General features: G+C 36.3%; 1 protein-coding gene across 1 annotated transcript in view; it reads right to left on the bottom strand.

The window, feature by feature from the left end:
* The window catches only part of COG5 (component of oligomeric golgi complex 5), a 174302-nt gene that overhangs the window by 123592 nt on the left and 35601 nt on the right, over positions 1 to 15109 (bottom strand). The window lies entirely within an intron of this gene.

Genomic DNA, 15109 nt, shown 5'->3' with positions numbered 1-15109 from the left:
AAACATCACAACATGGCAGAAAGGATGACAAGAACATCAGGTAAATAGCAAGCACCACCACCAAGAAACTGAACATACAACTTCAAAAATTACGGTAGACGCCCATTATAGAATAATTTTAATGAACTTGCAAAGACAGTATTTCAGACTAATTTAACCAAGGAAAACTAAATGAAATCTCCCTGAAATAAAATAGGCTATACAGATGGAAGTCTAGTACTGTGGGTTTTACCTTTGGGAGTTGCAGCCTGCACAAGATTCTATTCTTTCATTACAAATCTGTTGTGTGGGGGGCGGAGGAGGAGTAACTGTGTTACAGGGATAAAAAGAATAGCACAATTGTTGTAAGAACATCTAGTTTTCTCTATGTATTTCTATCCATCACAATCCATCCTGAACTTCACATCTATTTTTTCTCATTACCTTACCCTATACTATGTCAGTAAAGGATATTTTAATGCTGGGGGGAAGCACTCCATAGATAAAAGTCCCTGAACAGGACATCACAAATTCATTAGTGAAGATCATTAAACGGCGTTCATTTTAAGCGAGCAGAGAAAACAAAGAGAGCTGATCAAGCTCCATCAGGAGAGTGAGGAGGACTGGCAGGAATAGCAGCTGTGCTCGAGCTCAGATTGGATTCGTGTTGGCAGAACTGTGAAATAAAGCCTGCAACATACGGTGCTTTTATGAATCCTGCTTTCCCAATAAAAGGCATCCAAGGAATTTAATGCTTATGTTTTGCCTTTCATAGGCTGTTTTACTTAGGATGGTTTCTATACAACTAAATTTATAAAAGTCCAAGATGCAATTATTTAGACATGCTGCTCCTACTAATGGTGCCCTCTAACACATACACTAACACAGCCTCATTCATCTGAGTATCTCCAAGTGCTTCATAAATGCCAATTGAACAGATGCCATGAATCTGAAAAACATTACTGCTGGAAAATTTTCTGCTATCTGACTTGGTTAGAATAGTATGTTTTATTATACAGTAGAAAAGGTCAGTGCAAGGAGAAGAGTCTAGTTTAAGCTATACATCTAACAGCATTTTCCCTGTATCCATTTTAATAATACATTTTTCACAGTCAATTATGCAACAGTTGAGTTCCTCCCTTACCAAGAAAAAAAACCACTAAAAACTAAATAAAAGACTAAAGAGTTCCTTAAAACAAAAAAAATTATGTGGCACATATACAAAAACCTAAATTTCAGACAAATACAGAGGTATATGAAAGACACGAGTAAAAAAAAAAATCCTTATTTTCAAAGAAATGTGAAAATATACATTTAGGATTACATTTAATGGAAACTTATGCATATTTTATACCCTGGTCAAATGAAAAAACCTAAGTCATTTTATTTCATTGAATCTCTAATTTCTGGGCATAGAATAGGAAAGAGGAGGGAAAACCTAAAGAAAGAAAGGATGGAGAAATGTGTAGGAAGATCTCAAAGTACATAAATATAGTGTTGTTCTTTGTGTTCCCATGCAGAAAGTATGAAAGTAGGTCACCTATTATACATTACAACAGAGTGATATAAACCATCTTCTTCTGACTACCTTGGTAGGGGGAATGTTTTTGAGTATAACATTACATAATACAATGGTGCAACTACCTCAACCTGCTTTAAGTAACACTTCAGAATTTGTCAAACTGATGAACCAAAACTTTCACAGCTCAGACTTTCAAACCTGAAACTGGGGCTAGGAACAGAAGCACAAGTCCATAAACTTCAAGATTTCAATGACTTCCTATTCTCTGAGCAGGAATTCAGAGAACTTCTCTAAGAATGGGATCACTGCACTCGTGTCTTCTCAAGTGGGATCACTTATGCAGGGAAACCAAGGAGCATAACCATTTTCCTTCTACAGGTATGTATACCAGTCCTTCTTTTCATTTACCCTCTTTCTGAACCAACCTCATAACCCTGATTTCTGTGCTACTATAGAACAGTAAACTATTATTTTATAAATCAAGCTTCAGATCAAAAGGAAGAAGGAAGTGTCATTCACTGCAATTCAGAGGCAGGTGAAAGGGCTGCAGTGTAATGTTCCAAGACAGAATTGCCTTTTCTTTGTGCTTTTCTTAGGTTCTGTCTAAGCAAGCTGCCAATTTATTTAATCTATCAACGAATGAAGGTAAAAAGGATTTGTCCAAGATGACACATAGGTATAAAGTAGAAACTGTAAAACATCTTTGCCTGTTGAACTCCCTTCAAGGCTAAAAATAAACTCCAGACTTAAAAATGCTCTAATTGATTCAAAACCCAGCCTGGTTTGTTCAGTCTGAGATCCAGATCACTCCACTAAGAACTCAAGGCATAGATATTCTAACTGCAAGTGTGGCATAACAGTATGATAGAAACTTCACATAAACATACAAAAAAACGCTACCATCCATAAATCTCTTTTATTCACATGTTCAGCAATCACCAGTAAGAAAATACTTACTTCTAATATTTAGTATTTTACTAGAAAGCCAGCATGGTGCTTTACATTCCACCAGAGATAGATGTGTGCGCCTTGGTAATACAGATAAGAGCAGTATTTATTATATTCACAACAGCAGAATTATAATTTTGTCTCTTCTATTACCATGATCAACGACAAAACCAGGTTTTTTATAATAAGCATCAGCTTAATGCAGGTATCAGTGAAGTCATTCTAGTAGTAATGGGAACTAGTGCATTAATTAATATTTGCTAATGTATCAAAGATCATATCTAGATTACTAACAGAAAGGAGAGTGTAACTCCACCACCATTTCTTCAATTGTGCTTACTTTAATGTAAGTTCAAGCGAGGAAATCCTAAAAAGAGCCTGAGAAGATACAATTTTTCAGATAATTTTAAAACATGTACAGCTGCAATGGTTGTGCAACCAACACACAATGGTTTGCACTAAGAGGTTTCCTTCCTCAAGTATGAGTAAAGTATCACTCTGTACGCACTGATGAAGGACTACAGTCTGTGTTTCAAACAAGTTAATTTTTAATGAAAGAAATTTTATGTGTTACATGCCCTGTTAATTTTTTCAATCAATTGTAATTGTAAAAGATCCTTTGAGCAGTGGCAGTTTTTTTCTTGCTGCCATTTTCTGCACAAAGGTGATGGGGCACCATGGGGACTTGTATATTTTATTATTATTAAGGGAGAATTACTTCAAATTAGCTTCAGCATATTCTGTTTAAAATCTTATCTTGAAATTGCAGTATTTTGAGTCTATCCAGACTATGTTTTTCACAGTAATTTTTCCTTTGGTATTTAAAGCTATCAATATTTACACAGCCAATGATTCTCAGCTTTAAACAGTTAAGGAAAGGAAAATACTATATTCAGATGCAATTGCTACAGCCCTTTCTCATATTTAAAAATGCATTTGATGCATGAAGCTTGGAAGCAAAATCAGTTTCCCTACTGCTTTTCAATCATGATGCAAGGTTGCAGTTTGTAAAACTGCTTATAAATTATAAAAACTGTATTTTTAAATAACTCGTAGAAGGTAGAAATTGTTCCCATCTTAAGATCTCACAGCATTTTTGGCTACCATTTTAAGCATTTTTATAAAGGGAAGAAGTTGAATACAAAGTAACTTGTCTGATAAAAAAATTTCCACTTAAACCCAGCAACCAGAGAAGTCCTGCAAACAGTGTTATAACAGAAATATCATTCTTTATCTCCTACCTAATACCACTTCAGGAATTTGTCCAATGTTGCATCCATTCCCAGCTGATTAATTATTTTTGCCCCAGTTTGGTTTTCCCTTTGACTTATTTCTACCCATGACTAGAAGAAAAGAGCTTTCTTATACCTTCAACTCTAAATCCATAATTTCTTTAAACTTTAGGAACTGGTTTGGTTACACAAAAGAAAATCGCAAATCATGAAGAATTTATTCACTGAAAAGGTGATCAGGCATTGCAATAGGCTGCCCAAGGAGGTGGTAAAATCACAAACCCTGGAAGTGCTCAAGAAACAACTGGAAATGGCACTTAGTGCTATGGTTTAGTTGACATGGCGGTGTTTGGTCAAAGATTGAACTCGAGATCCTGGAGGTCTTTCCCAACTTTAATGATTCTATGATTCTATTAAAAATATAAAAAGACAGGAATGCTATTACTTCATTTGTACCAAAATCTAAATTTTATCAGAGATTGAGATTTTAAGTAGATCTGTGTCCATCTTTTCTCCTTTCCAATGCCCTCAAAGATAATAATACTACTTCTGATAATTCTAAGCAGAAAAAACGTTGAAAGAAAAACTTTTGTTAAATGGGAAGGAGGGCGAAAATTATCTCCACTGTCAAAATTAATAAAACAAGGGTCAAAATGTCCATTCAAACTAAAAATGTCCATTCAAACTACAGCTTGAACTGATTTTTCCATTGCCGTTGCAGCATGCCCATCCTTGGTAAAAAGGTTATTTTAAAAAGCCTCTGGGCTAAGGAGATTAAATTTAAATTCACCATTCTTTCTTGGTACCTTTTCAAAACAGGATTCCACTTTGAAGAATGCATCATGCATTGGAGAATCTCCATTTGAAGAATTCAAAAATGACATTGTTTCTGTTGCCAGAAAGAGTGTAATTCATAGCACTTGGGTGAATGAAGTCATTTTTATAACCATTTTATAATTTTTATAAATGTACACACATCCATACAAAATATAACTATGGTACATCTATCACAGGAGCTACAGAATACTCTGCACACAGTGTTCAGCTGCACATGTCAGGTTCACATGGAGCACTGCTTGTCATGGCAGTGGTGACAGTGGTTTTAATCACGTCGAGCAATCACAGGTTTCCTCAAGAGCACCAAGATCTGTCTTGTGCCAGCTGAGTCAGCACCCCAAAATCCCAGGTTTGGTAGAGGAGCTGGAACAGTGCTGAGAATGCCTTGGGTGGTGGACACAGCAGGCATTTTGAGTAGCCCTGTATGTATCAGCTAAACAAAACAGCAAAGAGCTGGGTTTTAATAGTAATTAAAACTATTTGGATATTATTTCCTTCTCCCAGAGGTAGCGTAACAGAATTTTCTCATTTGACGTTCAAATATAATTCAAATATCAAAACAAATAAATAAATTACTAACTCAGCGGCAATTCAAAAGCCAAAACACAGCCAAAGGAATACATTTTTCTGTTCAGAGGGTAAAACAATAGCTGCCTGGCTGCCTTCTTGAGCCTGTCAAAGGAGAGGCTGACCTAATCTGTGACCTGCTCACACTGTTCACTGCTTTGATATCTAACAAGCACTTACTAGACAATAGTATCAATGGAAACTGGAAGCTATACATTAACCTGTGAATGTGTAATATTTGTCAAAAGAGAATCCAGCTTCTTGCATTATTTTGCAGGTGCTAAAATTACTTAAAAATAATAAAAGCTCAAGCTATAAAACTCAGCAACACTCACATGTATTTCTAACTGCTACTATTATTCCACTGTGTCAGTAACCAATAATGCTATCCTAGAGTAGAATATTGCTGCCAATTTTACAAGCAAAAAAATAAAAATAGGTTTTCCCAGAATTAAAACTGCATTTCTTTCCATTTATTTATTCATTCATTCAACAGATGCATTAGCCAAGACTCCGCACAAAACCAGAATATTAAATTGTTTCAGCTGGATGTATTTCTAAAAAGAATCTAAAAAATTAAAAAGATTAGTGATTTGGTGAATTCATTTCTTCAGTGTCTACATCTAGCAACTCTCAGCAATCTTCAAAGATACTTTGAAAATATAGATGCTTCCAGGCTAGCACAGAAAGAAAAACTTTGCATCGTAATCACAGATTTAAACAAAGATTTAAAATTACAGATTAGCAATTTTATGTGGACTCTCTACAATCCACAGTTCCCTCTGCAGCTGCTGGTTCATGGAATTTTTGGGATCAATCCCATTTCCATTCTCATTTCCTTGTGTTGTGGATCAAATCTACTCAAGGCAATTTTGTGCCCAGCTGATCTCAGGGTGCCATTCAGCCAACTGCCATACATGGCAATCGTACCCAACAGAATTATACTGTGGTACCAAAATGAAGAAATACTGGTATTGCTGAAGAATTTTTTTCAAAACATCCAAAACTTAAAGCAGAGTTACAAGTCAAGCTCTTAGCAGCTTCATACAAAAGCGACCATGAAATTCAACACTCAACATCCTCTGTCTATTTATAGCAAAAGATCATTAAGAAAATGAAGAAAGCCGATATAAATAAATCTGAAGAGCAGCTCAGTCACCCTTGCAGCAATTCTCACCATTTCCCTGTCCTTGTGTGTGACTCCTTTAGTTCTCATCAAATATTCATGCAACTAACTCCATGCCTGGCTCATCCTCAACAGGCGTCTTTTCCCCTTCCTCCTGCCACATCACGCACACCTAAGGTGGCACTGGCAAGAATGACAGAAGGGGAAATGCACCAACACAAGGCACCTAATATATTAGTAACAGTTTCTTGTCAGTATGGCAGAACCCAAAGTACCACACAAAAAAACATAATGTCCAGTTTGTTCTACTCATAATATCGATTTGGTTAACTGTTGTTAAACTGCATGGTACTGCTTGTTACAGGTTTTATTTATGAAGCATCTTTACACTTAATTTAACCTCCTAGTTGATGTCGGAAGCAACAACTTCTCAATGTCAAATTACAGGTGAAACGCAATTTTGCATTTTTGCCCTGTGTTTAATAATCTATGCATACTGCAAGGCCTGTTTCTTCAGAGGTGGGGGGGTGTTTAATTTTGAAAAGATTGATGATGAAGTAGAGTTCTATACTGTTTCATCAATACATTTTTTAAAATCTCATTAATTATTTGCATCTTCTGAAGGTTTGTTTTGCTCCCCCCATCCCTCTTCCAATGCAGTTGAGGGCTTAAAGCAATTTAGATAAAAGTAAAGTTAGCACAAGATATAATTTATATTCTGACTTTGCCAACACATTACTTTATTTCAGAAAAAAAAAATTCATATCTTGAGAGACAGATACATGAACTATTTTTTCCACTCAAACCCCAATTCTCTCCCTATTACTCCAAAGCATTTCCTTGGTTTAACTTTGTCAAGTCTAGTTAGTCATTAAAAATCTGTGCTTAAAGATCTGCAAAGAGAATAAATGTGGAAAATTTCTACAGTCCATGCATTCTTCAAAAAGAAATTGATTTTGTATTACAGAGACTGGACAGATTAATGAAATACAGACAGCCTTTCCAGATCTGTGCTAGGCATCTAGGACATAACCAAATTGTTGTTCTACAAAATACAATAATGTGAACAGAAACTATGAAGCAGACACACAACACTCGGGCATTGTGGTCATGGACATTGCAAAGAAGCTAAAATCCTTAGTTTAAATGTTAATCCATACTATCTCTAACTGTCCATATAAATTCACTCTAGATTAAGGGTACTGAATACAAACTAAAACTCTGTCTACTACCGATCTTTATTGCCCCAAAGTATACTGTAATAACTGCTTTGCCTACAGGCTTCGAGATTACTGAGAGTGGCTTTTATACTCTCACAAATACTATCAACACAGCCTGCAACATTTATCAAGGTTTGCACTCAACCAACAGCCCAACAGCCACTGAGTTCTTACATACAGATACACACAAACAGCATAGGAAAATCCCTGTTGAAGTATTCTAGCCTAGACCTGTATTGCTTATTGAGATAATCCCAGCTTCAAGATTTCAGAGTGGGAGTATTAAACAGGGTAACAGCAAGAGTCCAATAAACAGGTAAATGCCTAGAATTTTTTGATGGTGGCAAACAAAATAAGTTTCTGAAGAATATATATAAAATTTGCAGGGTAAAAACCCAACTGCCCTGGGGGGAACAGAGCAGGCTGAGTTTTCCTTTTACTTCAACAGCAAGGCCACAGAAAAGGCATTACAACATAAAGCAACTTCAAAGAAAAACATTTCAAGCCTAACGACCAGCAAGTTTAAAGTAGTAACCACTTTCAAAGGGCAGGCTCTCCTCTCCTTTCATTCTTTCCTCGCATTAAAAACAATTTGCTTGATTAATAATGTTCTCCATATCCAGCTGTCTCTCAGAGGGAATAAATTCTCACTGGGCACCAGATCTACTGTGGAAAGAATGAGAACTAGACAAGACCTCTACCTGTGTCAGAATGGCAATTTCTCTTTTAGAAAGACAGCACAGTAACAGGCAGGCAGTAGGTAATAACTCACAAGGTTTTCCTGTTGATGGGTTGTTGCTGTTGCTACTCCTCGCCTTCCACATTTCCTCCAGGAGCTCCTAACCCAAGGTATTATTTTGCAGAGCTGCTAGCCTACCTAGAAACAGTGAAGCTTCTCACTTTGAAAAGTACCAGAAATAATGCACATAACATTTCTCCTTTTTCCTATTCAGACTACACTTCATAGCCCCTACCACTACAACTCATGCTACCTATGTTTTAATTGATTACCTAGATCATAAGTGAAGGCTGCAGAAGAATTTGACAAGCTTTTTCTCCACAAACCTGTATTTGCTCATCATCCATCGGCGCAATAAAAACGTCTTGAACAGCCATTTTAAATTTCACATGATTTTATTAGTAAAATAAAACATTACGCTTCAAGCCTAATGACTGCAAAGCCAGCTCCAGGCATCAACCATACACAGTGCAAAACAGCATTCCCTTCCTCAGACATACCACTGACACTACTGCTCTCAGCCTTCTCCCAAAAAACAGCAAATGAAAGCATTTTTCATAAAGGCTGTGGTTTGCTTCAGTATTACAGTAAGTGATTTCAAAGACAACAATTATGCAGTGAGGTTAAAAATACTTTAGAAGATGGAAAAAAACTGAAACTATGGTTTAGGCACAAAAATCCTTGATATTTGAGAGCTTCACAGACAAAATTAGTTCTTCATATGCATGCGTATGCATGCATTTTTACTCAGTTTAGGTATTTATTTTAGATTCTACAGCTACAATAGATACATTTTTTTAAAAAACCCAGAAAATATGAAGGGGTTTATATTTTTCTTTCATTTATCCCCTTAAGAAAGTAAGAGATGTTTTTCAATAATCAATAAAAAAATTAAACTACATTACGGATACAAATTATGAAAATGAATGAACCCAAACAACAGAGGAAGAACGAAAATAAACTGAATATGATACCAACACAAATCTAAATTTAGATCAACATGCACATCAATCAAATGAATATTTTTTTTAGTAGAGGAAATGTGAAGCCAACACACTGTACTAAATTAGTTCAATTTCCATGTTATTATGCATTTATCATTATAGCTTATTAAACTATTTAAACTTCTCTCACATGTCTTTTTATGGCACTACATAAACAGATTTTCTATCAGTTTCCCTGAACAACCTCGTAAAAACAAGTGAAGAACCAAGGTGGCAAAGAGGGAACAACCAAGTCATTTACCATTTAAAAAAATCAGACAAGAAAACATAGTGTATATAATTTTTCAGATTTTAGGAATTTAATTTGTGGAATATCACCACTGTCAGACTGATGAAAACTTCCTACATTTGAACCAAACACAGAGGCTGACAATATTTTAAACTGCTTATATCAGACATTCACAACAAGGGGGGGAATCTAACTACCGTCTTTATGTTTTATTTTGTTGTCTGAAGAAGGCGAAGTATTTTCCTGTCACATGCAGAGTTACTGAACTTTGATTTTAAGGGCAGTAAGCCTACTAGTTCCTTTTCACACACTCTGTAGTCTTTCCAAACTGAATCAGCCAAGCCCAAGCAGCTACCTGATCGAGACTGACACATATGAAGTCACCCTTGTGGTAACCCTTACACTGCTGTGTTAGCCTTAAAAGAATTGAAGGGACATGACAGCTGATACCTATTCATGTTGTGTTCACTCTTTACTTACAGGGCAATTAAGATCCTCAGGTTTGTCTCTTAATTTCAGCTAGAACAATGCTCACTGCTAGGCACACCATGTGAACACTTTCTCTTAATTAAGAGACAATGGTACCGCCTTTCTAGCTTACAAAATTACTAGAAACAAAGTCTATCCATGATCTCTGCTGAATAAACAACTCTAGAGAAAACCTTCCTGTTTTCTCATTTTGTTTTAAATTAGCAATTCCACTTAAAGGATATTGCAGCAGGAAGGTCTGTAACCAAACCCCTGCATGAGGGGATTGTAACAGGGCAGCTAGTGCTGCTCCTGCTGCTGCCCAATCTGCACACCTGGCTACTCATGACTTTCACAACAAGAATATCTGACAGAGAATCCTGAACCCGATCCTGAAGTTTCAACCCTGCATGTTAACTTCAGCTGCCTCCCAACCCAAAGCAACATAATCAGCCAGGCAGAACACTTCCTGACAGGTCTACACGGAGGCTGCTGTGCAATGCACAAACACAGAGCTGCCAGGAGCTGGGACTTGGGAGGCGCTGGGCACCAACCAACAGCAGGCAATAGCACTGAAAACTTCCTCCAACATGCAAAATACCTGCATGAAAGAAAGGTAAGCAATCCAGGGGACTTCAAACCACAAGGCAGTATTTCCTCATTCTACAGCTACACAGCATCAGGACTTGGGCTCCAGAACATTTCAGCTACTATGCTAAATCACTTTGCAACTTTGGGAATGAATGTTCTTTCAGGCACGCTTTCACAAGGCTCACACAATGCGAGCAGGTGCCTTTTTTATTTGTATGTTCAAAGCAGTACAAAAGATACGATGTCAGAATTCCAAAAGCCTTTCCATAATAATGAAAATCCTCACTAAAATTCAGTAACAATTACCAACTTAGAACTAAGAATATTTTACAAAAGCAGAAACTTCTCAAGTTCTCAGAATAGTCAAAGCACAATTGTAATGAAGGAGAAACCAAATTCATAGCAGCATTACAATTTTGAAGAAAAATGAAAAAATATCATTAAATTTATAGACACTAATTAAACTTTTGCCAAAAACTACTACAACATACAGCACCACTCATTATGAATGTTTATACTAGAGGAAAAAAACACCTCCATGGAGAAAAGTCGGAGTGAGATGGATGTAATTTAAATTACTGTTAAATTTACCAGCCATACTTCCCTCCTGAGCGTAACTGACACTGCGTTTTTTTAATTTCTACTAAAATGTTTAAATAATTGTGCGATAATGCACTAGGACCATGATTTACCTGTACTACTTCACCAAATTTATTGCTATGAAACCAAAAGGATGCCTTCCCTACATATGAGTGACAGCCAGCAGCGGCTTTGCAATTCTTCTTTGGCATCACCTCATTGTGCAAAACTAAAACAAGATACATGTTCGGTATTAATAGCTAAAGGGCATTCTCTAACTTGCACATTTCCTCATGAGTACAGAACCTTCTAGTGCTGAAAAGGTCAATAATTGTTCTAACATGGAATACTACTGAACAAATAACCTATGCCTAACAGTTATACAGACCCAAAGGAATCTTAGAATACATTCTTATTCCATGACAAAAGTAGTTAATTTTTCCATACTTAAGCTGCTATGCTATCATTAACTCTGCATCTTGAAAATTAATACGTACATTATATATAAAAATACATAAAATATTTATTTCATGTAAAATATATATACTATTATATTTTTTATATTGAATTTATATATTATCTATTCTATGCCTATTTTAAAATACTTTTCTTTGTGCTGCTTCCAAAGGTATTCATCTTTGTAAATACAAGAGGAAGTACAGTGAAACAACACACAATTAATCTGGAAAATCCAGATTTTTCCAGGGATGTAATTCTACAGCGGCAGAACCGAGATCAACAATGTCCCATGTGCAGGACTGTTTTCTGTCAAGGGAAACATGAATATCAGAAAAGTGGGAAAAAAAAAAAAACTCACAAAACCCAACCGAAATAAGTCATTATAAGAATAACAAAACAAAGCAAGATGGCAATCAATAGTAAGGGAGAAAAAGAAATAAACTTTAAGGGTAAGACACCAAACAGAAAATGAATTTTTTGTATTTTTCTGCAGCCAGTCCTCGCTGCAGAAAAGGAAAAAGCCTTAGATCAGTTCTCTAGAGATTAAAGAAATGAGAATAAAGTACTTGAACCAAAAGAAAGAAAAGACCATGTTACCCTCCGAGTCAGAATAGTACTATTTACAAATTCTAACAGAATTTTGGTCATCTATTCACTATATCACTCCTAAATAATAATAAAAACCTTTGTGACTAAAAACCTTTATGTCTAGATCTTGTATATGGGTCAAGAGTCACCATTTCCATAAAAGCATGCTCCAGCATGATCCAGACCAGCAAGCTGTAATTTCAGTATCAGGTAGAAAGCAGAACACATTTACAAATTCAGCATAACAAGGGCACATGAGTACAACTCCCAGATTCAAACAGCTATTATCCATTGCTTCTTTTCCCTTGGTACTATAGAAATTACTGGATTTTCATCAATATTCTAAGAAAACTCTTTGCAACTGACTATTGAGGAAACTGAGATACAACAAGGTAAGAAACTATTTTAGATATATTTCACAAACTGCTAGAATAGATACAAATCACAAAATATTCAGAAGAGCTAGGTTAGAATTGGGCATGGCACTCCTCAGAGTAGGTAAATGAAAGGTACAGAGGAGCTATCTAGCTGGAATTGTGCAGATGCACCATGTAATAATGCTGAACAACAATCCCAGGGCAGGATATCCAAAACCACACAATATTCATTTTCTAAAACAATTTGAGCTCTAAAGACACTATGTGGCACTAAAAAAATTGTATGAGTTAGGATCTCAAGTCTCTTGCTAATATGAAAACAGATGACATTTTTAGACCCAGACGCAGTAAAATTCTAAACAGTCACTAAATGAGCAGCAATATTCAGAGTAGGAAACAAGATGTGCAGTACAAGGAAAGAAAGTGTTGCTGAAACAGTCAGGAAGAAAAAAAGAATAATGTAGAGAACAAGGGAAGTGAGCAGACACAGTCTCACAAGTGTGCCAATAAAGATCTTCATGAAGAAGGTCCATGACATCTGGATGTTAAAGTAGCCTGCAGTAGGTTTATGTAAAGTTAAGCTATAAAACACATTAAAAGAATTCTAAAGCTCCAAAACCAAGGACTCTGATAGAAAAACATTAGAACTGGGTACTTCATTTGGTCCTGCTTGACCTTTTGAGCCTAATGAGTCTTTTTTAACAAAATAAGCTTATTTAAAGCACTGCAGTTCAAGAAGCTGATTCAAGGTGGTCTTATAAACTAAACAGCAGAGCTTTGACCTTTAGATCTAGAGATGACCTACCATGGTTAGGGAATGCACTAGCAGCCAATGTTGGGACATTACTTCTCTGTGTAGAAAGTAAGACAGTAGATAAAAGCACCAAAAATACACTACAACTTGCAAATTTCTGGATTTCCTCCTTTCAGCAAACCAGAAAAATATACTCTCACATACAGCTATGACTCCTGAATTGAACTGAGAAGTGCTACAGGGGTGTGTGTTATGGCAATTGCCATTATCTCTACCCCTGTGCACCCAGTGTCCCTTTACATGCACATGCCAAATTACCCTTGTGCTCCACTCTGATTCAAGCTCCTGCCTCTCTGCATTTCTTTTCCCCCCACATCAGACCCAGCAGCCTCAACCCTTCATAGTCTATTCTCTGTTACCATCTGGATCTTCCTTTCCCCTTGTGCTGCCATTCTCAAACCTAAAACTCTTCATCACCAGTCTCCTGGTTTAGGACTCCTGCTGTTCTCTGATACTTCTACCTTCTTATTACCTTTTCACCCCACTTTTCACTACCCTAAAAGCCAAAATACCAGTCAAATTCTTTCTCCCATCTGTACTGATATAGAAACAGGTATAAGAACAGCACATTTTCTGTTTATGCTGGGTGCCTGCACATGGCTCCTTTTGCCCACTCTTCCCTATCTACCCTTTGAGGATGAAGTCATCTGTTCACACCATCTTAACTAGCATCTGCACAGCAATGGCTTATAAGCATGTCTATCCATCCACCTACTCCTGATTGCCTCCATATGGTACTGCTTCTTTTCTTGATTTTGTCTCCAGAAAACTTAAGCTTAATATATGTTCACAACTCAGCTCCTTATCACTCCTCTCAAAACACTTTTTGCAGATAAAACTTCTGCCAATATCACCTCCTGTCATATAGGTAGTCTTTTGTGACCCCTTTGCCTGCCTTTGAACCATATATTCATGATATACCCAAAAGCCTGTTACAATCTTCCTCCGTGTGTACATCTTTTTCTAACAGAACAGCTCATCCAATACCTCCATCTTTGTTCAGGCACACAAGGCACACATTGAAGAATTAGAAAGGGAGATGGAGATTCATCTGTTTAAATTTAGACAGGCTTCCTTACTTATCCTTAGTCATACTGAAAGTGAAGCAAGTAAATCTCTTTAATATATTGGTATTTACGCTTTCATTTCGGGAATCCTCTTTATCACACCACCTTTAAGAGCTATGCTGGTATCATTGGTTTCAAGCTCTTGAGAGGCAGATGATACAGAGACAGCTCAAAGGGCTCAATCAGCTGCTACTGAGCATAGCCAGCTGGTACCCAGTGATCTCTCTTCAAAGTTTCTGCAACCTTTATTTACATGGTTTCTGAATGCAAAAGAGTATGGAACAGGAAGCATGCTGGATGGATACGAAGCCGTTTCAGAAAATAAATAAAGCATGCTGTTACCTAAAGATAAATAATATATTGGATGTCTGCCTGAAAGAAAAAGTAAAGAAAAGAAATAAAGACATCTGAGTTACACAACTGCATTATGTATTTGCATTAACAATCTAAAGCCAGAGGACTGCATCAAAATTTGACCCAAACTACCACCTTAACACAGTTACTTATGTACGAATTTACTTATGTATTTAACATTTAGTACTTTATCATACCTTACAAAAAACCTTAAGAATCTTTTAAATCATGGTGAAAAAAAGTCCCACACTCATCTGAGATTATAAACTACCTATAGGACATTTTATACTCAGATATTCTTAAACTAATTGTTTCAGCAAACCAATTTTGAAAAATATGGTTTTCGGGTTTATGCTGAAATGATTTCCAAGATTTATTTAGCACCACTACTAATTAAAACAGGTATTGT

This window comes from Melospiza melodia, chromosome 4 (genome assembly GCF_035770615.1).
Source record: "Melospiza melodia melodia isolate bMelMel2 chromosome 4, bMelMel2.pri, whole genome shotgun sequence".
NCBI lineage: Eukaryota > Metazoa > Chordata > Aves > Passeriformes > Passerellidae > Melospiza > Melospiza melodia.
The sequence above is the reverse complement of the archived record's forward strand: the minus strand, read 5'-3'. Positions and strand labels throughout refer to the sequence as shown.